Genomic DNA, 23,227 nt, shown 5'->3' on the forward strand with positions numbered 1-23,227 from the left:
AACCACTGGACCACCAGGGGAGTCCCGATCCTCCCATTCTTACAACCATTTTGCAAATACCCAATACCCTGAATTAAATCCCTTTCTGCTTAAAATGGCTGGAGTGATTTCTTTTCCTGCAGCTGAACCGTAAGTGTTCGTGATACGTGATGATCAGGCCAGTGGATGTTTTGGAATTTGATCATGCCATCATGTGAAGGTTTGGTGGTACCTGATGGAGGCCTTCTATATAAATGGGGCTTTGGCGGTTATTCCCATCTGCCCCGCTTTCGCCCTGCTCCCTTACGCTGGGCCTCAAACCCAGCTGGACCTCTGCTGCTGCTGGGCAATGCTTTATTTCTGTCCTTTCCCTTTTGTAGCTACTGGAAAACGTTTTTCCTCTTGTCCATCCGCCTGCCTGATTGTAGCAGACTCTAAGGCTCTCCACCCAAGGCATTTCCCCCACCTGTTCCCTGCTAACAGAATCCAATTTTGTTTGGGCATTAGGCAAAGATCTCTTAACTTCAGGTAATATGTTTTATGATGGGTTTGTGACACAGTCTTGGCTAATAAGGGGGAGTCTCCTGGGAAGCTTCTCAAGAGAATGTTTCTTCCTGACAAGAGGTGAGAGTGAAAGAGTTTTCTCATTGCCTGACTGTCTGTGACTCTCTCTCCTAAAATAAACACTTGATGCCTGGAGCCACGGCAGACGTGTTGACACTACAAGGTAGCAAGCACGGGGAGAAAAAGTCAATAACTAAGGATGGCAGGGCAGAGTGGCTGATAGAATCGGTGCCTCCATACAATCAATGAACCATGGACACACCTTGAAACTGCCCACCTCCAGACTTCTCGCTTGCTAAGCAGTAAGGGCCTTTGGGATATAAGCCACTATTAGTTGGATTTGGGGGTACTTGAAGCCAAAACCCTTCCTAACTGATACCTCCGGCCCATTCCTGATAACTCTCAGCAGATGCCCTTCCTTGCCTTTGAGTTTATAGAGAAAATGAAGTCCCCTTCCGGCCCACCCCCACCCCCTGACATACAAGATTTCTTCCTCTGCTCTTGTCTCATAGCCAAGGGCCTCTTATCTGATCTGAGGCTAATCTCTCCCTTGTGTTCTGGACACCAGCTCCTCTGCAGGGACCTGGGCAGTCATCTTTCTCTCCTGCATCTTCCATCTCCTGCTCTCCCGTGGCCCCTTTCCATCTGTGGACTTGAGCGAGCACCCAAGGCTGCGTGTACTGGACTGGGTGGACATGTCTCATCCTAATCACCAGGTAACTGCTCCTCAAGGGCCCCTTCCTGGTCCCCTGGGTGAGGCCCCGGAGGTGAAAGAAGCAAGAGGCTAAGGGCTTGGAACTGTTCTCTGACCCCAGAGTGAGCGGCTGCCCAGCTCTGGGGATGGACTGTGGGGTACTCGGGCCAATGCCCGCTTTCCACTGCAAGGCTTTTTTTTTTTTCCTTCTGCCTTTTCTCCTTATGTTTATTGAGAGCCTATTTTCTTTATCTTTAAGGCTTTTACAGCTTTGTATTTTTGCCTCGTTTTAGTATATTCTGTTGTTATGATTTATGCTACTTTTACTGGCTCTTTACCCTCAGCACATAAACATGTTTAAGTTTTCCACAGCTTAAAAAAATAAAATAAAAAACCCTTCCTTGACCCTGCATTCTCATCGAGTTTCAGCATCCTCTCTCTCTCTCTCTCCCCTCCCCCCCGCCCCCTTCTCTTCGTCGTGAGCTCTTTGGGAATCCTCTGCGCGCACGGTGTTTCTTCACATCCCACTCAATCCTTAACTCTCATCTCCAAGACAGGAAACTCAGCCCAGCCTTGCTTAGCACAATGGGGGTTTTATTGGCAGGATGCTAGGAATCTTGCACGACTGTGGGAAGAAAAGAAGGAAAGGGATGCAGCTGGGCCACCAGATCCCCTGGGACATTTTTCTGTGGCCCTCACACTCTCTCTCCTCCCAGCTTCTTTTGGAATGATGTCATTCTTTCCTCCACGTTATGCCCAACTGCTCCAGACCCTTCTACCCCACGGCTCCCTTTAACTCCAGTTTGAAAATCTCAGGGAAGGATTCTGATTGGTCCAGCCTGAGTCAGGTATCTTCCCATGGATCAATCAGCCATGGCCCCAGGAGGCAAAGTCCCATAGCTGAGACAAAACCTCAGAGGAGGGGGATTGTGAGCCAGCTTCTCAGCTGGCTTCTCCCTTACCAGCAGCATTTGCTTGAAACTCCTCTCATGCACCTCTTGGTGCCCCACCCACGTGGTACAGGCCTTACCTCTTCATCCCACTGCTGACATCCCGCTTCATGCCTGAAGCCATGAGCTCTGCTCTGCCCGTATATGAAACAGGTCAGCAATGCTGAGAGATTATGGCACCTCTGGCTGGCTCAACCGTGACCCTCGGGTGTAGAACCGGCCCAGCTTCCTCGAGAGGGCAAATGTGGGGGCCACAGAGATGTGCCCCCAGGTCCCCTTCAGGGAGGGACTTGTGGCCCCATTGTCAGCAGAAAACCACCTCTCCCCAAAGGCACTTCCTGGGGTAGCCGGCATCCAATGATTGGTTATTTCATCCACCGTGGGACAACTCTGACAGGCTCTACACGCTTCAGCACCTCCCATAGGGTCTGTCCAGGTTTGCCAGGCCAGCTTTGCAGTTCAAGCCCTCCCCCGTCCCAGTCCCACTCTCTCCCCCTCCTTTCACTGATGGCGGTCCTAGGAACTATCTCACATGCCAAACTCCATTTCGGTTTCTGCCTCCAGAGAACCTAACCTGTGATAGATACCCCTGAGCTATGTGTCTCACACCATCTCCCAGGGGTCCCTGTGGGATTGAGCACCAGTTGTCCACAGTGGGAACCAGCTTGGTGATGTTCCCTTTATTGGCCACCTTCCCTTTCCCATCCCACTTCCCCACTGCCCATAGTGCCTAACTCTCCTAAAATCTACTTCCTCTCAAGTCCTTGTGTCAGGGACAACCCACACTCAGACACCAGGATTATTGTGAAGTTTTTGCTAAACACAAGAATCCCAGCCTTTATCTGCAACATGTATCACTGTGACCATGAGCTCTTCTTGAAGTGCTTTTCTCCCTCAGCTTGCTGGGTTTCTTGCCCCCCTTGCTGCCCACTGCTTTGCCCACCCTTCTTCCCCTGGCCACCCCAGAATTACAGCTTGGCTTCCTCCTAACACCCAACACATCCCAAGGGAATTCAGACGGTCCCCTGAAGTCGACCATCACTACACAGGGATGACCTACCCTGCCTGTCTCCTGCCCAGATCTCTCTCTTGAGCTCTGGACTCAGATGTCCAACTGCCTCCAGGCCATCTCTACGTGGCTGTCCCACAAGTGCTTCAAATCAATATGGCAGAAGTAAATTCATCACCTTTTTAAAAGCCAGCTTCCCCTCCTTACATTCCCCTTTGCATCAAAAAACATCACTGTTTTTTTGTCCCCAAAGCCAGCTATCTGGGAGTCACCCAACCTCCTACCCATCTTCCCACTGCCCCATTAGCACTTGTCCTGGTGCCAACCAACCTCCCACCTTCAGTCAGTCTCCCCATTCCCAGGCTCTGCCCTCCATTAGCATGTGACCTCGAATAACTCATCAAATCTCTCTTAGCCTCAGTTTCTACATCTGTAAAATGGGCTACTCATATTAGTACCTATTCTCTTAGAGTTGCTGCGAGGTTTAAAAGGTATTGCACGTACAAAATGCTTAGAAAAGTATATGGCACATAGTAAGTACTCAATGAGTGTTAGCTTTTTATTATTGTTTTTGTTTATCCTTCTAAAGGCCTCATCAATTTTCATCTTGTACTGTAGCCACTTACATGCCATCTTTAAATACCCTGTCGGTTTGCAAGATTCTTGGGGGCAGTGCTACATCTTATTTATCTATCTATCTGTCTATGACCAATTTCCCTCTCCTCCTACTTCCTGTCAGCCACACTTCCCCTCATATCTGGTAGCATTGGAGCAGCTAGGGGAATTTATTCTTATATCCAGCTGAGAGGAAGTTGAGTGGGGGGATGTATTTAATTTGGGTTCAGTGGGATATTTTGTGTGTACAGTCGATCTTCGAACAACGTGAGTTTGAACTGCAAGGATCCACTTATACACAGATTCTTTTCATGCTCCTACATTTGCTATCTGAGGTTGGTTGAATTTGCACACGTGGAATCCACAGATAGGGAGGGCCGACTCTGGGACTAGAGCATGCATGGATTTTAATATCCTCTGCTGGCCCTGGAACCAATCCTCAGAGAATGCCTTGGGCCGGCTGTATTTTTAAGATATCACTAGCCATCCCAGTGTAAGAATAGCTTCCAGGGACAGTCTCACCACTCGCTGGATTGACTCCCCAGGTGATGTAACGTGAAGACTCAGGCCCAGAGGTTGTATCTCAATGTAAACGTGGCCTATGGTACGCAGAACCAGAAGCGTACAGGTAGTGGCGGAGAAACAAGGTTCAAAAGGCATGGAATCAGAAGCTACTCTGTGGAAAACTCTTCCAATCATCAGACGAAAAATTCTAAGCAGGGGCAAGTTCTTACTTATCCCTAGATAAAAGAAATTCTCTCCCGTCGGGAAAATATTCAGCAAGGCAATGGATACAATTACGAATGTACCATATATTCCTTTTTCCTTTCTCGTGGAATATATGCGGAAGAGAATTTATCAGAATTCTTGCAGGGGACAAACCCATAGCGGTACAACAAGGAGGTCTTTGTGTGAAGTTGCGTGTTTTATCCACCCCAGTGATTTGGCCCACATCTTAGAGTATCCGATGCCTCTTGTTCTGATGAAGCCTGGCAATTCCAGATGAAACCACCCCACGACCTTACACATGTGTGTGCCATCACCCCCGTTCTGGTACCCACCACACACCACAGACATTTCCACAGCCAGGCATGCTGGGAGGTATCTTTTGACAGAGGGAAGAGCGAGCCAAGTAAAAAGGGCTTTGGTTCTATCACGTAATAGAGCTGGGACTTGAAAACCACAGAGGTGAAACGGTGGGGCAAATTCAATCAGCCAACTCCCACTTTGGGGACTGAGGCACAGGAATGTTTGGCAAATAGAAAAAGGGGCGGGGCGGGGGCGGGGGAGAGACCCAGAAGAGGCTGCAGTTCTGGGCTTGACCACAAGATGGAGGTAAAAGAGTGGTCCCTCCATTCAGTCAAAAACTCATTAAGAGCTAATCAAGGTAAAGTGGGTCTTTCATGTTCCCCACCTGAGCCTTCTCACCTTTGCCAAGCCTCACTGAACTTACTATTTTTCCATTCTTTTTGGTTAAAGTCGTCACAAATCTGCGTTTTTGTTTGTTAACTCAACTGTAGCCTGCACATCGTCTTCTAGACATCTTCCCCTGCTTCTTATGGTTAAGGATTATGTTCTTATTAACTGTTATTAGAAGAATTTTCTGACTCAGAAGTTTCAGGACTTAAAGCTATAGTCTTAGTTCAATAATTGCCTGATTATTTGCTGCTATGCTTGGAACTTTCATTACCTGGCTTCTAATTTGCATGCACTTCTCCACACCCCCAAGTCGGGGCTCTGAACAGAGCGCTATCTGCAACACCAGCCCTCATTCCCGTCTGTCTGAGAGAGATATGGTTCCATCTATTTTTTACTGGGGCCCTGTGAAGGCTGAATGACTCCTATGTTAACCATAAAAAAAAACCGGAGCAACTTGCCTAAGAAAGACAATGATAGAAATAGAGTCAGGCTTCCTGGATCCAATTCTGCATTTTCCAAGCTGGCGGTGGCCGCTGTCAGCCCCTTCCCCTGCAAGATTTTGGCAGTCCTCTAGCCCTTTAGGCCAACACCATTAGCTCAGAACACATCACACAGAAAGCATGGGACAGTGACCAGAATTCACCACCTTCTTGATTTCTTTTGAGAGCTTTGCCGTTGCTGAGGGCTCTTGACCCAAACGTGTACTTGGCGTATTGGTGAGGGCTCTTGCTGGAAAACGATGCTAACGATGAGAGGGTGAAGAGTACAACTCAAGAGCTGCCATGCTGTCATCCTGAGTGCCCAGATGTGTGCGCTTCTCCAGTAGTTGAGGCTACAGTGTTCGTCTTTGATGAGTCGTAAGCTTTCCTTATAGTGATGACGCTGCTGGCTGAGATTGGAGATGACATCTGTGTGAGAGGACACAGCAGATCTGACTGGCCCAGAGTCACAGCAGCTCTCGGCTGCACCTTTAGTAAATCCCCTCGTTCCTTGACTGCCCCAGGATTGACAGATCCCGTGGGACAACAGGCGCTTTTTCAAAGCAGGTGGAGGGAGCAGGATCAGAAACATCCTGGCAGGTTTCCCCTGCAAAGTGCCTTTCTGGCTCTAGATCGTGGTGGTTCTGTTTTGCCTCGTAGAAGTAGCCCGCTCTGGACAGCAGCTTGGTTCTCTGGTTGGGCAGAACAGGTGAACCAGCTCTAGACAAGGAATTAGGGGACCTATGTTCAGATGCCAGCTGTGTGACTGCGGCATCCCCCTTCAGGAATGAAGGACTTCTTCCTCCCAGCTGAGAGAGCCTCTCCAGCCAAGGCCACACTTTTCCCAGGTAGCCCACCTCCAATGACTGATTGCCAAGGGGGCACGAAGGCTCAGCCCTCTCGCCGCACCTTCAGAAGGCGCCAAGTCTCATTCTATCTTTCAAACTCCCTGTAGAGTCGCCTAAGGCTTCCCTGAAGTCTGCATCGCAGCTCAATTTCTCCATCTGGCCGCTCTTGCCTTCTCCCCTCCCTTCCTCAGGGCTAGATCCCAAGGGCTCTCCCTAGTAAACCTCCTGTACCTTAAACTCCGTCTCTGAGTCCTCCTCGTGGGGAACCCAGCATGAGGCAGTGACCTTGGGGAAGGCAAACACCCTTTCTGTACTGTGCTAGGAGGCTATCCGAAAGCCCCGGAGCTATGTTCAGTGCCACTCCCAGGGTTCCCTTGGTGGTCATCTTCGCAGCTGCCCGCTACAGCTCCCACCAGCTCTTGGCAACTAGACCCACCAAAGAACCCAAACTTTCAGAAACCTGAGAACCCGAGCACATATGGAAGCGGCAGCTCATCGAGGCAGGTTAGCGGGCAATGCTGGGATCCTGTAGCTCTCAGCCCTAATTCAAAAAGCGCTGCTGGGCTTCCCTGGTGGCGCAGTGGTTGAGAGTCCGCCTGCCGATGCAGGAGACACGGGTTCGTGCCCCGGTCCGGGAAGATCCCACATGCCGCGGAGCGGCTGGGCCCGTGAGCCATGGCCGCTGAGCCTGCGCGTCCGGAGCCTGTGCTCTGCGGCGGGAGAGGCCACGGCGGTGAGAGGCCCACGTACCGCAAAAAAAAAAAAAAAAAAAATCGCTGCTATATGATATAACTAAGGGGTAATTTCCCCATTCGGTCCCTCCAACCTGGAGACAGGCCTGGGAGGTTCTCCACTCTCATTGGAGGTTGTCCATGTTGACCTTTGCTCTCTTTCTTCTTCTAGGGCGCCCTGCCCAATAGAAATCAAATTCAAGTTACATCGGGAATCTTCCATTTTCTAGGAGCCACACACACAAAAGGAAAAAGAAACAGACAAAACTGATTGCAGTAATATACTTTACTTAAGCCAATATATCCAAAAGATCATTACAACATATAATCAATCCAAAAATAATTATTGAGGTATTTTCAGTCCTTCTTGTTCATACTGAAGTCTTTGAACTTTGGTGCCTATGTGACATAGCACCTCTCAGTTTGGACCGGTCACATTGTAAGCATCCGGTAGCCACGGTGGTGACAGTATTGGTCACAGGTTATAAGTGACGGGGGTTGCAGAAGAAGGCGGATGAGGATCTGGGATTTCGAGACTGAGCGCTTCTGCTTCTAAGGCTTATGAGTTTCTGAACTCGAAGGTTCTTACTGGCCTTCACTTCTTATTGCTCCATAAATTAGGGATCATGCTATATCTGCCTCCTAATGTAGCGGTGAGACTTTATCTAACAAGCTAGCATCCCTAAAGCACCTGGCATGCCTGTACATTATTCAGAAACAATGGGCTTCTTATGGCCCCCTCAACCTCCACCTGCAATTAGCAATACCGGCCAGGACGGACACTCGTGTTTGAAAGCAATAATACGTAAGACATCTTTATTTTGAGTTTCATTTGTGCACCTCATACAAAGTTTTGACCAATTTTCTAATCCCAATCAGGAAAGGAAGCATTTGGAGAGAGGTAAAATGTAAAACGTTTAATTAGATGCCAAGGATTGAAAATCTTGATTCAGAGCCCGAAATGGCTAATAAGGTTTTATTGTTGCTATTACTTAGAGGCTTTATAGAACTATAGGCTTGCAGAGAGCTTTTCAGTCACTTGAGAGGATCTAAGTTTGTTAACAGTGAGATGAAAAAACGTTCTATTCATCAGGAGAGACAACATACATAATATCTTAAGTATTTAAGAATTACGACCCTGCTATGAGAACTCCTGAAATTACTTCTACGTGGATGCAAGAGATTCTCGTTAGAGGTACAGGACATTAATGCAGATACCAATGTTATTACCCTGCTGAGTCTGCAAGGGTGAACTTTTGCAAGTCAGGAAATAGAGATGTTTCTAAAACAAACATTAGCTGGCTCTCGTTACACATATGGAGCTTTTTGCCCACGCGTGATTTTTGAACATTTTTCTAAAGGAGCTCTTAGGGTTTTATGGGTGATTATATTATAAAATCGTACATAGTTCCAATGTGGCCTAATTTATGACTGCTCTGAGTCACCAACATCTCCCAGGATTCCACCGTTGAGGCTGCTGCAGTTGGAGACAAATTTGCACCAATTCCTCTATAAACATTATCAGTGGGGCGGCCTGGGCTGGAAAGCATGTGAAAAATGGATCTCCCCTTCCTGTGTGTACCAAAGGCAAATTCAGGCCCTCTAGACTTTTGACTATATCAGTGAGCTTCTACTACAGCAACGCCACCTAACAACTCAAAGCTCAGTACTTAATGCAACCAGATGGCTGGCTAGGTAGCTCTGCTGATCTCAGCCGGACTCACTCATGGCTAGCTGGAGGCTGATCGCGGCTGGCCTCAGTTCCTCTCCACTCCACATGTTTCTCATGGTCCAGCAGGCTAGCTCGGGCATATTGTCGTGGAGATGGCACATACCCAAGAGAGAGCAAGCTCCAATGGATGGGCCATTTTGAGCCTCTGTGACATGCCTGCTAACAGCGCATTGGCCTGAGCCAGTCACATGGCAGAGCCCAGCACCCAGGGATGGGGTAGATCCAGCCACCCACTGTGGGAAGGCACGGCAAAGTCACACGGCCAAGGGCCTGGAGGAAAGGAGGGGTGAGAATTGTGGCCGTGTGAGCTACCACAGGTGAGAATGGATTCGAATCATTTTCTTGGAAAGAGAAGGCCAAAACAGTAAATGCCATCAGTGTATACATCCATTTTGAGAGGAAAGGTTTTCAACTGGCAATACCAAGCTATGCCAACCTACTCCCCATCCCCACCTCTTGGAACAGTCCTAGGCCAGAGGCCATGGGAAATTTTTGACTACGCTCTAACGGGTAACTTGCTTTTCAAGTGTACTTCTCCCTAGAGGACACGTAGGTGAGTAGCCCTCAGCACCCCGTGCCTGTTTCCTTATGGTTACTTGCACTTCCGGCCCCAAGCACTGTGCAGAATTCCACGTCAGAACGCAAGAGAACAGGAGTTACAGGCCCCTGCGGCCCCGCGTTGACCAGGTTTGGGTGGTCGCCACACATGCTGAGGAGAGACCCTGCTCCCTGCCATTAGGCAGGGCGTCAGCTGGCCCCGTGCCAGGCTAGCGTTCATGCCCATCTGTCAGGGTGGCACCTGGCCCTCTTCTAGAAACAGATGGTTTCAATTGATCTTTCCTTGCCAGTCTTTCCTGCATGAACACTCCAAACGTGCCCTGCTTCATCCTGGAACTTAATGGGATCCTCACATGCTCTAGTTTCCTGTATCGTTTCCCTGGGAGCCAAATTGTTTTTCTTTTTTTCAATCTCTTTTTTTTTCTTTAGTTTTTACTTTTCTGCAATAGTAGGATTATAAATGGATTTGTATATACAGAGGGGAAAATCAATAACCTGTATTTTCTGGGACAAAATGTAACCTCGCAGCAAAGCACCGACAATTATAAAAACCTCATTTGTTTTTCCATTTCACTGATCTTGACGTACACAGCTCACCTCATATTCCTAGGCCGAACTGACTTTGGCCTCCCTGGATGTCAGAGGCTTGGCCTGACAAAACCTTTTGACGTGAGACAGAAAATATGCAGGCGCATACCCGCCACACCCTCAGCCTCAGGCTGACAATTTAGTGGCCCAAGGACAACAAGGGATTTAAATTTTATTTTGTTTTTAAAGGAAAGGCGTGAGTTAGGGCAGCTAAATATTACAGATCTTCCAAAGGCAGGATTGCACCTTGGCCCTGAGGCTCTAGCCTGGGAGGGGACACTTGCCCCTGGTGACCTGGCCCAAGGACAGCAGGGAACTTCCCCCAGTGCTTTGGCCTTCTGATCTCGCCTGCAACCCAGCCTGCAACCCAGCCCGCAGAGGTTTAGCTTTAGCCAGCGGAGCTGCCCAGCCACACCCAGCAATGTACAAATCCCAGCCGAGGTCGGGTGCTTCTCCTGCCACGTGCCTGAGATGCCACCATTTGGGTTAAATAAAAGGGGGCGGAAGACCTTACAAGCAAACACTTCAATATGCATGGAACAGCTGTAGTCAATAGAAGTAGAGTGCAAGCCACAGAGATAATAACTCAAGATCTTCTAGTACAGCGATCCCCAACCTTTTTGGTACCAGGGACCAGTTTAGTGGAAGACAGTTTTTCCACGGAAGGGACGGGGTGGTGGGGTGTTTCAGGCGGTAATGCGAGCGATGGGGAGCGGCTGTAGATACAGATGAAGCTTTGCTCGCTCGCCTGCCGCTCACCTCCTGCTGTGCGGCCTGGTTCCTAACAGGCCACTACCGGTCCGCGGCCCAGGGGCTGGGGAGCCCTGTTCTAGTAGACACATTGGAAAAAAAGAAGAAACAGGTAAAATGAATTTTAATAAGATATTTACTTAGCCCAATATATCAAAATATCATTTCAACATCTAATCCGTAGGAACAGTTGTTCATGAGACATTTTACATCCTGTGTTGTGTTTTAAGTCTTCGAAATCCGGGGTGTATGTTACACTGATAGCACATCTCAATTCGAAATAGCTATATTTCACATGCTCGGTAGCCACATGTGGCTGGTGGCCACCATATTGGACAGTGCAGGTTAACAGTTAATTCTCAGGAAGAGAATTAAGGGACTGGGGGATAGAGATGGCCACCTTACTTTCACCCGTAAACCCTTTTGCACTGTTTGAATGACATGCCAAGTATGTGGACCACATATTTTTTTAAAAAGCCAGCACACCCTGATATTTTTTTGATTGATGACTCAATGTCGGCAAGCAAAAGGAAAAAAAAGACACATTCCTACACAGTTGGTGGGACTGTAAGCCCATACCACTGTTCTTGGGGGGGGATGGTTAGGGTCAGTGTTAGGGTTTCCAGAGAAACAGAACCAATAGGAGGAGAATATATATATATATATATATATATATATATATATATATATATGTCTATGTGTATATATATATTCATTCGATAGTCATTGAAATTACATTTAAATGTGTTTTTATTATGTCAGCACTGTGCTATTTGCTTTTAATCTTCACAGAAACCTCAGGGTAGAAAGTGTTGGGGATTCCGTTTTACAACATGGAAACTAGCTAAGGCTCTGAGAGGTTCAGAAACTGGGGGCTAGTAAGAGGTGGGACTTGAGTTGGAACTGATTCTCTCTGACTTCAAAGGTAGTGGACAGAGATAGGGAGAATGAACACACAGGGGCCAATAAAAGAGATTTATTATAAGGAACTGGTTCACGTGATTCTGAGGCCGAGAAGTCCCATGGTGTAAGCCCCAATCCCACGGTAGAAAACCGATGTTTCAGCTCACATCAGGCAGAGAGCCAGGCTCTCCCTTCCTCTCTTTTTTTTGTTCTACTCAGGCCCTCAATGGATTGGATGAGGCCCACCCACATTGCAGGGAGAGATGGGTCCTGCTTTACTCAGTCTACCAATTCAAATGCCAGTCTTATTTGGAAACACCATCACAGAAACACCCAGAAACATTGTTTAACCAAATATCCAGGCCCTTCCAGGGCCCAGTCAAGTTGACACATGAAATGAACCATCACATCTACTTCTAGAAATTTATCCTAAAGAAATGACTGGCCAAGAGGGCCCCTGTATTATGGACCAGGAGGTACATCTCAGCATCTGAGTTCTTACTGGAACATTGAAAACATCCTGAATGTTGTAAACAGATGTGCAGTGAAATTGCACCCTCTGGAGGAGGTGGCTTCTAAAGACAGGCAATGAGAGAAAATCACCAATAGACAAAATCGCCCTTGAAAATAACTTGGACGGCAACATGCTGGAATCTCAACGCTAAATCCTCCACAGCAAGGTCCCTGTTTCTCGTGGTGAGTTCCTGCTATAGTAGTTCGCTAGCGTGTCGGGGCCATACAGTGTGAAAGAGAGGTACCCTCGACACTGGTATCACTTAACAAGATTGGAGAGGCACATTTCAATTGAAAGCAACTGAGGAAATAGATTTGTGGCTTCCGTGTGAAGTTCATTCTTTGAGTGAACCCGTGGACCAAATCGTCTCTATTTTTTTTTATACTATATGATTCTATTTATATAAACTTTGAAAATAGGCAAAACTATATCAATGGCATTAGAAATCAGGAGATTGGTTACTCCCAGAAGCATTAGGGGAGGAGACTTCTGGGGTGCTGGTAATTTTCTGTTAATCTTCGCCTCTGTTACTGGAACTGTTTTCTCTTGCTCTGGGAAGGTATAGCGTTCAGCTGACATACTTTAAAGGGGTATAGGTGACTCTGTTGCATATTGACGTGAAAATATAAAGAATGAAGTATGTAAGGGGATGCCCCCAAATGTCATGTTTTTATCTCTAGGTGTCAGGATAGCAAATTACTTTTTTCTTTTGTCTTTTTCTTTTCATGTGTGCGTGTGCACGCATGTGCGTAATACACTTATCTGTATTTTTACCTTTTTCTCCGATGGCCGGACTGAAGGTGAATTTTGTATGAGTTCGTAATAGAAAAATAATAATTTTGTAAGCCAGTGCTAGCCCACCACGGGGTGATCACCCAGGCCGGAAGAGTCGCAGGCCCCTCTGGAGTCCCCTGCCCTCTAGGACCTCCTAAGAGGAGGCCATGATGTAATCTGCTTGAAGCACAAGGTGACGCTCTCGTGGCTGCCACATTCAAAGGGATTGGGGCTGCTTAGAGCCGGCGCTGGTGCTTACAGATGCCCCCGATCCTGCTGGGCCCCCTGAGGAACAGAGCTCCCCTGCCCTAACTCCAGACCACTACTGCCTGGGACACAAAAGAAATTAGAAATGTCTCTTGCAGAGATGGCTCCCCACCCTGGGGACCCAGCTTCCCCGTCCCCTCCCTTCAGGGCTGTGGTGGCACTTCGGCGGCCACCTTGTAGCTTGTTAGCCACTGTGGATGGTCACACCCCCAAGTGAGCTCGCGCAGCTGAACCAGCAGCCTTAGCACAGCAGGAGGGACTCGGGCAACCACAGGGCATGTTACCAGAAGAACACGCGTAGCCTGGCAGCCCTCACTTAGGTACAGGTTTAAAGCATGAGACGATCCCCTTGCAGGAGCTGACTGTCATTTCCCGCCAGCGGGCCCCAGCCTCGAAACATGGTAATGAGAGTCACTCCCAGGTCCTGGCGGCTCCTCGCCCCGCACCCCGCCCCGAACAGGACCAGGAGGGTGAGGCGGTGTCTCATCTAATCTGCGTAATCAACCTCCAAGAAGGCAGTGCCACAACTACATGGAAGATGAAGGAAGCCAGGCGAGGGGGGGTAAATTAACTCACCTAAGTGTTGGGTATTGGGTTCCCAGGAAGGAGACGCTGAGACAGAGGTGAGCACATGGGATGTTCGTTAAGTCTCCTGGAAAAGGAGGAGAAGGAAGCCGGGGACGGAGGCCAGAGGCCGAAGTCAGCTGTGATGCAGGCCCCGTGGCAGCCTCAGCCACCCCCAAGGGAAGCTCTGGAGCGAGAATGGCCCTTCAGAGTTGCCCCAAGATGGCCGGACTTTTCTACTCCAGCAGCCGTCAGTCAGTGGATGGGGACCGCCCCAGCAGGCCGTGACCTTGGCGAGGTCTCTGGAGCCAAAAGGAAACCTTGAAAGGCTGAGGGCTGTCTGCCAATAGCGCCGCAGATAGCAGCCGGGGTGACGCATCCTTCCTTGAAGGGGGACCTGGACCCCTTCACATCACCGTGCCCACCACACCAAGGCCACCCAGCTAATGGGTGATAGAACTGCCACTGAAAGCAAGCGATCCGATATCTGCCGTTTCTGCCCGGCTACTGAGCTAAATGGCCTCCTCTGGGCTCACACAGCCCTGGTCCTCTGCCTGGACTGGGTCTTCTCTTAGACCTAGAAAAGAGGGAGCCCCTTCTGGAATCTAGGTAACAAGGCTGTTCCAGCAGCCCCTGCCTCCCCCGCCTCCACCCCTTCCAACAACTCCATTACTAAGGCCATGGGATCTTTCCATTTTTTCCCCAGCTGTGTCAGACAGTGCAAGGTCCTATCCATTTTGGGCCATCCTGCCCTCTGCCGTCCCCATCACCACCTGCAGCCCCGCTACATTCTTCAGCAGTTTTCAGATGGGCTGTAATTATCCAAAGGAATTCTATCAAAACCTAAGGAGATCCTCAAGGGAAACGAAGAGCGTTTGAGGTGCATAGTGACACTAGAAAGTGTGGTTTCCTCATCTTGTGATAGCTTACCAGGCATCAGGAAGCCGAATCAAAATCCTGCTTCACCGTCTTCCCTTCTCCCATCTCAGATTTTTACTCACCACCCCCCTTTCCCACCCTTCCCCCTCAACCCCCAGCCACACTAGGGCCGGGGCTACTAAGCCACTCAGTCCTGTAGCCCATCTGGAGGTGAGTGACACAGAGGACAACCCACTCTCTCCCACCCCTCCTTGGGGAAGGGCTGCTCCTTGCTTTGGAGAGAGCAGGATTCTGGGATCCAGACACACACACAGCAGTGTTTTGGGAACAGTGGTCTTGCTGGCTAGAGGCTGGACAGAGAGGAGTGGCTGGGGAAGAACACTGATGTAGGAGCTGATGGGCGAAGGGCACAGGAGAAGAGGCAGAAATGGATCACAGGTGGAGAGTGATGATAACAGCCATTGTCAGAATCCCACTCTGTCCAGCCTGGTGTTTTCGTTTGCTAGGGCTGCTGTAACAAAGGACTACACACCGAGTGACTTGAACAGCAGAAATGTGTTGTCTCACCATTCTGGAGGCCAGAAGTCCAAGATCACGGTGTTGGCAGGGCTGGTTCCTTCTGAGGGTGAGAGGGAGAATCTGTTCCAGGCCTCTCCCCTAGCGTCTGGTGGTTTGCTGACGGTCTTTGACGTTCCTTGGTTTGTAGAAGCATCACCTCCATCTCTGCCTTCATTTTCACATGGCCAGCTGCCTATATGCATGTTTCCACGTCCAAATTTCCCCTTTCCTTGAGGACACCAGTCATATTCCTTTCTCTTAATAAGTTTCTTTTCTTTTTAAATTTATTTTGGTTGTTTTAGGTCTTCGTCGTTACGCCTGGGCTTTCTCTAGTTGCGGCGAGCGCGGGCTACTCTTCGTTGCGATACGTGGGCTTCTCATTGCGGTGGCTTCTCTTGTTGTGGAACACGGGCTCCAGGTGTGTGGGCTTCAGTAGTTGCAGCACATGGGCTCGGTTGTTGTGGCACGCTGGGCCCTAGAGCACACAGGCTTCAGTAGTTGTGGCACAAGGGCTCTAGAGCGCAGGCTCAGTAGTTGTGGCACACGGGCTTAGTTGCTCCACGGCACGTGGGATCTTCCCGGACCAGGGATCGAACCTGTGTCCCCTGCATTGACAGGCAGCTTCTTAACCACTGCGCCACCAGGGAAGTCTCCACCAGTCATATTTGATTAAGGCCCACCCTAATGACCTCATTTTAACCTGATTACTTCTATAAAGATTCTATCTCCAAATAAGGTCACATTCTGAGGTTCTGGAGGTTAGGATACCAATATATCTTTTGGGGTGAGGGGGACACAATTCAAACCATAACACTTTATTTATTTGTTTGTTTGTTTATATATATATATTTGGCTGTGCCAGGTCTTAGTTGCGGCACTGGGGGATCTTCGTTATGGCATGTGGAATCTTTACTTGGGGCATTCAGGAACTAGTTCCTTGACTAGGGTTCGAACCTGGGCCCCCTGTATTGGGAGCATGGACTCTTAACCACTGGACCACCAAGGAAGTCCCCACAACACTTCCTAATTCCGAACTTAGGGACTTCCTCGGTGGTCCAGTGGTAAGGAGTCCGCTTTACAATGCAGGGGACGCAGGTTTGATCCCTGGTCAGGGAACTAAGATCCCAAATGCTGCAGGGCAACTAAAGCCCACGCGCCACAGCTACTGAGCTCGCGTGCCTCAACTAGAGCCCGCGTGCCTCAACTAGAGCCCGCGTGCCACAACTAGAGCCCGCGTGCCGCAAACTACAGAGCCCTCACGCTCTGGAACGCATGCGCCACAACTACAGAGCCCACGCACCCTGGAGCCGGTGCGCCACAAGTAAAGAAGAGAAAACCCGCACGCCACAACTAGCGAGAAGCCCGCACACCACAATGAAGAGCCCGTGCTCCGCAATAAAAGATCCCACATGCTGCAACTAACACCCAACACAGCCAAAGATAAGTATAATAAAAAAATAAATACATCTTAAAGAAATAATTCCAAACTTAGACTGGGCATCTCTGGGTTTTGTCTGCACAGCATGCCTGGCCATCTTCTTCTGGTAACAGCATTCCTCTTCCTTATGAGTGAACCCTTCCTTTCCGTGCAGCTGCCAATGATGTGACTTTGTCCTCTCATTACAGGGATGGACATATGACCCAAGCTGGCCAATCAGCAGACTCTCTCTCTCCTTCTCTGTCTTTCTATGTTTTGTAATTTTTTTTTTGTTTTTGCCACACCATGTGGCATGTGGGATCCTATTTCCCTGACCAGGGATTGAACCCATGCCCCCTGCAGTGGAAGCATGGAGTCCTAACCACTGGACCTCCAGGGAATTCCCTGTTTTGTAATTATTTAAGTGAGTTAGGAGAGAGAGAGAGGGAGAGAGAAAGAGAAAGAGAAAGAAAGAGAAATTGGGGATGTTCCTAAAAATTAACCCAGGCTCAGTCTGTTCATTGTATTTGCTCTTTCAGAGAAGTCTTCCTGATAACATGCCTGAACTGTGACAAATCTAAGGCTGCTGTGGCTAAGGAAACAGTCTGGCTTTGAAGCTTGAACCCCAACCTCCTCATTAGCTAGCTGGGGGACTGAGGAGTTTTCCATGTCTCAGTTTCCTCATGTATAAAACATGGTGACAACAATGCTATCTGTCTCAGAGTATTCTGGCAAAGATCACACGTGAGAATATTTTGCATGAAGCAAATTTCTATACAAATGTTTGTCATTGTTAGAAAGGTAGAAATCTAGGACTAGGAGAGCCAAAGAATAAGAATTTGTTAGTGTTTAACCAGTCCTGACTTAGAGCGCTGGCATCACACTTGCCTGCCACCCCTCTCCCCTCGGTCTTGCAGTTGGGCAGGGCCCACTGAGTTGTGAGCTGAAATTGACAGGTGTCACTTCCCAGCCCAGAGTCAATGTGCGAGAGACTGCACAAGGGCATGAATCCAGTGGGGTGAGGTTCATTAGGCATCACCAAATGGCAGTCTACCGCAGTGGTCAAACAGTCATTCATTTATTCATGCATTCATTCGTTCGTTCATCAAATCCTTTTTGAGCACCTTGCTTGAGCCCAGCACTGTGCTAGGCCCTGGGGATGAAAAGACAAATAAGCAGGGTCATTATCCTCAAGGTGCTCGCTCCAGATGTCAAAGGGGAGGTAGGTGCAAGCAAAGAATTGCAATATAGTGTGTTCATCCCTTTAAGAGAGGGGAGCACTGTCTGGAGGAGGCCAGAGAGGGCTTCCTGGAAGAAGTGACATATGAGCTAGCTCTTAAAAGGCAAGTAAGTGATTGCCAGGCAGACAGGGTGCTGAAGAGTTTTTCAGGCAGAGGAAGCCACGTCTCCAAGGACACCAGAGGTTGTAGAGGTTGTGGAGAGAGGTTCAGAGTGGCTGGAGCATAGGGTGTGTGCAATGTGAGTGCCAGTCTGAGGCGTTTTGATTTGATGCCAAAGCCTGGGGAACCAAAGGAGGTTTTCCAACAGAGAAGCAGCATGAGACAAAGTCTTTCTAGGAGAATGACTCTGGTGGGAGGGTGGAAGATGAAGCAGCAGGGGAAAGATTGGGGGCAGGCCAAGGAGAAGGCCACTGCATGAGTCCTAGAAAGGGATGATGAGGCTCAAACCAAGGTATGGGTGTGAGGATTGAGGGAAGAGACCAGATTCCAGCAGAATTCTGGGATATAAGAAATTAGATATTGAGATGGGAGGCTGAAGATGACTAATTCTGGATGATTGGTCTGAGTTCTTTAGACAGAGGTCTGGTGTGAAGAATACCAGTCTGTCAGGCCTCCGTAGCTTGATGGGAATTTGTTTATTCTAATTCTCTGCTTCCCAAACAGTTCTCTGGTCTGTAGTTTGGTCTACTGAGGAGATAGACCCCTCCTGCAACCCCAGAAGAATGTCCTATGCGGATCAAAGGTTTGTGTTCAGGACCCAGAGAGGAATATCTAGTCAAAAACATAGCTTTCTCTTACCTCCAGTTCTGCTGCTAAGAAATTAGGTCTCAATTTCACTTTTTAGCTGATGCTCTTCCTTCTGAAACAGATGGGTGCATTTTCTCCTCTACATATAAGATTGTATGTGGGGTGTGAGGGAAAGGGGAAGGTAACACCAGGCTTTGGGTTTGAGCAACTAGAAAAATGGAATTGCCATTTATCGAGATGGGGAAGCCTGAGGGAGGAGCAGATTGGGGAAGGTAGGAATTTAGTTTTGGATGTGCTATAGTTGAGATGCTATTAGGCATGCAAGTGAGAAAGCAGTTGAAGTTATTAATACAGACTTGCAAGACATTACCCAGAATGCAGCAAAGAAAGAAGAAAAATATGAAAGAGGGGTTACTAGATATGGAGGACAGAATGAGGCAGTCTCATAAATGTTTGATTGGAGTCTCAGAAGGAAAAAAAATAGAAGAAAGGCAATATTTGAGGGGATAACAGTTGACAATTTTCCAAAATTAATGAAAGATATGAATCTTCAGATCCAGAGGGCCCAACAAATTCAAATAGGAAATCCACATTGAGACACATTACAGTGAAACTGTAGAACCAAAAAAAAAAAAAAAAAAAAACAAAAACCAAAACGATTCTAAAAGTGGCCTGGGTGGAGGGGAGGACAATTACCTATAAAAAAACGACAATTGGAATATCAGCATAGTTTCCAACAGCAATAGTAGAAACCAGAAGACTGTAAAATGCTCCTTTAAAAAAAAAAATATATATATAGGGGCTTCCCTGATGGCACAGTGGTTAAGAATCCACCTGCCAATGCAGGGGACACGGGTTCGAGCCCTGGTCCGGGAAGATCCCACATGCCGTGGAACAACTAAGCCCGTGCACCACAACTACTGAGCCTGCACTCTAGAGCCTGCGAGCCACAACTACTGAGCCCGTGTGCCACAACTACTGAAGCCCGCATGCCTAGAACCCGTGCTCTGCAACAAGAGAAGCCACCGCAGTGAGAAGCCCGCGCACTGCAATGAAGAGTAGCCCCTGCTCGCCTCAACTAGAGAAAGCCCACGTGCAGCAACGAAGACCCAACGCAGCCCAAAAAAATGAATAAATAAAATAAATAAATTTTTTAAAATATTAAAAAAATTATATATATCACATACCATGTAATTCATTCTTTCAAAGTATGCAATTAAATGGTTTTTGTATATTCATAAAATTGTGCAACCATCACCACTAATTCCAGAACATTTTCATCACCTTAAAAAGAAACCCACTGGGGGCTTCCCTGATGGCGCAGTGGTTGAGAGTCCGCCTGTTAATGCAGGGGACACGGGTTCGTGCCCCGGTCCGGGAAGATCCCACATGCTGCAGAGCGGCTGGGCCCGTGAGCCATGGCCCCTGAACCTGTGCGTCCGGAGCCTGTGCCCCAAAACGGGAGAGGCCACAGCAGTGAGAGGCCCGTGTACCGCAAAAAAAAAGAAAAAGAAACCCATTGGGAATTCCCTGGCGGTCCAGTGGTTAAGACTCCATGCTTCCAATGCAAGGGGTGGGGGTTCAATCCCTGGTTGGGGAACTAAGATCCCATATGCTGCACGGTCCAGCCAAAAAATTTAAAAAAAAAAAAAAAAAGCTCACTGCCCATTGGTAGTCACTCCCTATTCCCCTCTCCCCACAGCTCCTGGCAAGCACTAACGTACTTTCTATCTCTATATATTTGCCTATTCTGAACGTTTCATATGTATGGAATCATACAATATGTGGTCCTTGGTGACTGGCTTCTTTAACTTAGCATAATATTTTAAAGGTTCATCCACATTGTAACATGTATCAGCGCTTCATTCCTTTTTATGGCCAAATAATATTCCATTGCATGGATATTCTACATTTTATTTATCCACTTGTCAGTTGGTGGACATTTGAATTGTTTCTGCCTTTTGGCTGGTAGGAATAATGCTGCTGTAAACATTCGTGTGCAAGTTTTTGTGTGGACATATGTTTTCATTTCTCTTGGGAATCTACCCAGGAGTGGAATTGCTGGGTCATAGAGTAACTCTTGTTTAACATTTTGAGGAACTGCCGAAGTGTTTTCCAAAGCAGCTACACCATTTTACATTTCCACTAGCAATGTATAAGAGTTCTAATTTGTGTTCACTTCAGCAGCACACATACTAAAATTGGAATGATTCAGAGATTAGCATGACCCCTGTGCAAGGACGACATGAAAATTCATGAAATATTCCTTTTTTTTTTTTTTTGGCCACACGGCTTGTGGAATCTTAGTTCCCCAACCAGGGACTGAGCCCAGGCCCTTGGCAGGAAAGTGCAGAGTCCTAACCACTGGACCACCAGGGAATTCCCTATTCTATATTTTTAAAAAAGAGTTCCAATTTCTCCATATCCTTGTCAACACTTGTTTTTTTGATATTTATTCACTTATTTATTTTGGCTGCACTGGGTCATTTGCGGCACGCGGGATCTTTGTTGCAGCATGCAGAATCTTCAGTTGCGGCGTGCGGACTCTTAGCTGTGGCATGCATGCAGGAGCTAGTTCCCCAACCAGGGATTGAATCCGGGCCCCCTGCATTGGGAGCATGGAGTCTTACCCACTGGACCTACAGGGAAATCCAACACTTATTATTATCTTTTTTAATTATAGCCATGCTTGTGGGTGTGAAGTAATATTTCATTGTGGCTTTGACTTGCATTTCCCTCATGGCTAATGATGTTGAGCACCTTTTCATGTGTTTATTGATCATTTGTATATATTCTTTGGAGTTGTGTCTCTCTAAATACTTTGCCTGTTTTTTTTTTAACGTTTTTATTGAAGTATAATTGCTTTACAATGTGTGTTAGTTTCTGCTTTATAACAAAGTGAATCAGTTATACATATACATATATCCCCATATCTCCTCCCTCTTGCGTGTCGCTCCCTCCCACCCTCCCTATCCCACCCTTCTAGCTTGTCACAAAGCACCGAGCTGATCTCCCTGTGCTATGTGACTGCTTCCCTAGCTATCTGTTTTACCTTTGGTAGTGTATATATGGACTCTCTCACTTTGTCCCAGCTTACCCTTACCCCTCTCCGTGTCCTCAAGTCCATTCTCTAGTAGATCTGTGTCTTTATTCCTGTCTTGCCCCTAGGTTCTTCATGACCGTTTTTTTTATTCCATATATATGTGTTAGGTTTTTTTTTTAACATCTTTATTGGGGTATAATTGCTTTACAATGATGTGTTAGTTTCTGCTTTATAACAAAGTGAATCAGTTATACATATACATATGTTCCCACATCTCTTCCCTCTTGCGTCTCCCTCCCTCCCACCCTCCCTATCCCACCCCTCCAGGCGGTCACAAAGTACGGAGCTGATATCTGTGTGCTATGCACTTTGCCTGTTTTTAATCAGGTTGTCTTTTTATTGAGTTGTAAGAGTTCTTTACATATTCTTGATACTAGACCCATATGAGGTATATGTTTTTCAAATATTTTATCCCATTCTACGGGTTTTTTCACTTCACTGATGGTGTCCTTTGAAGCACAAAAGTTTCTAACTTTAGTGAAGTCCAATTTACCTATTTTTTCTTTTGCTACGCGTGCTTTTGCTGTCATATCAAAGAATCCATCACCAAATCCAAGGTCATGCAGAATTACCACTATATTTTTTTTCTAAGAGCTGTATAGCTTTAATTCTTCCAGTTAGTCTTTTGATTCATTTTGAGTGAATTTTTGTATACGGTGTGAGGTAGAGGTCCAACTTCATTCTTTTGCGTGTGGATATACAGTTGTTCCAGTACCATTTGTTGAAAAGATGCTTCTTTCCCCATTGAATTTTCTTTGTACCGAATGCTATCTTTAAAGTGCTGAGAGAAAATAACCATCAACTTGGAATTTTATGCCAAGATAAATGATAATTCCAGAAGAAAGGTGAAAAAATGACATTTTTAGAAAACAAAAACGGAGTTTTACCAGCAACTGACCTTCACTTAAGGAACTCCTTAAAGGATGTACTTCTGCAGGAAGGAAGGAAGGTCTGAGACTCAAGAAGGAATATTTTAGCAGCAGCATCTGTCATGCTAGAAGAGCAACCCACATCCGCAGCCACAGCATCCTGAAACCCACCAGACAGTCACCCCCAGAGCCAGGTTCTCTGTGGCAAGATTCAGGCTCTCTTTTTGTGCTGCACGTATTCCTGGGTAATAACAGAAAACTCGAATGACCCCTGGCTAGCACACTAAGGGATCACAAGGAGGGTGGCTTGCAGAGGAAGCCTGCCAAAGCCCAGCTAGCAAATTGCTTATCTCCAGGGAGGCGAGAGAAACAGATCAATCAGAACCCACAATCAGAGATGAGTGGTGGGTGGTCTGTCCATCTGTGCAAGCACACCCTGTGAGCCCTGTGAGTTGTAAGGAGATGGCATCTCTCC

The 23,227-nt window shown here is 47.5% G+C and overlaps 1 protein-coding gene and 1 non-coding gene across 2 annotated transcripts in view; both read left to right on the top strand.

Moving 5' to 3' along the window:
* Positions 1 to 23,227, top strand: part of ATP6AP2 (ATPase H+ transporting accessory protein 2) — a 130,717-nt gene that overhangs the window by 65,476 nt on the left and 42,014 nt on the right. The gene's annotated exons all lie outside the window — the stretch shown is intronic.
* On the top strand, positions 20,952 to 21,055 carry LOC116748243. The gene has a single exon (XR_004348250.1). It is a non-coding gene; the product is annotated as a U6 spliceosomal RNA (small nuclear RNA).

The sequence above is a fragment of the Phocoena sinus genome, chromosome X (genome assembly GCF_008692025.1).
Source record: "Phocoena sinus isolate mPhoSin1 chromosome X, mPhoSin1.pri, whole genome shotgun sequence".
Classification (NCBI taxonomy): Eukaryota; Metazoa; Chordata; class Mammalia; order Artiodactyla; family Phocoenidae; genus Phocoena; species Phocoena sinus.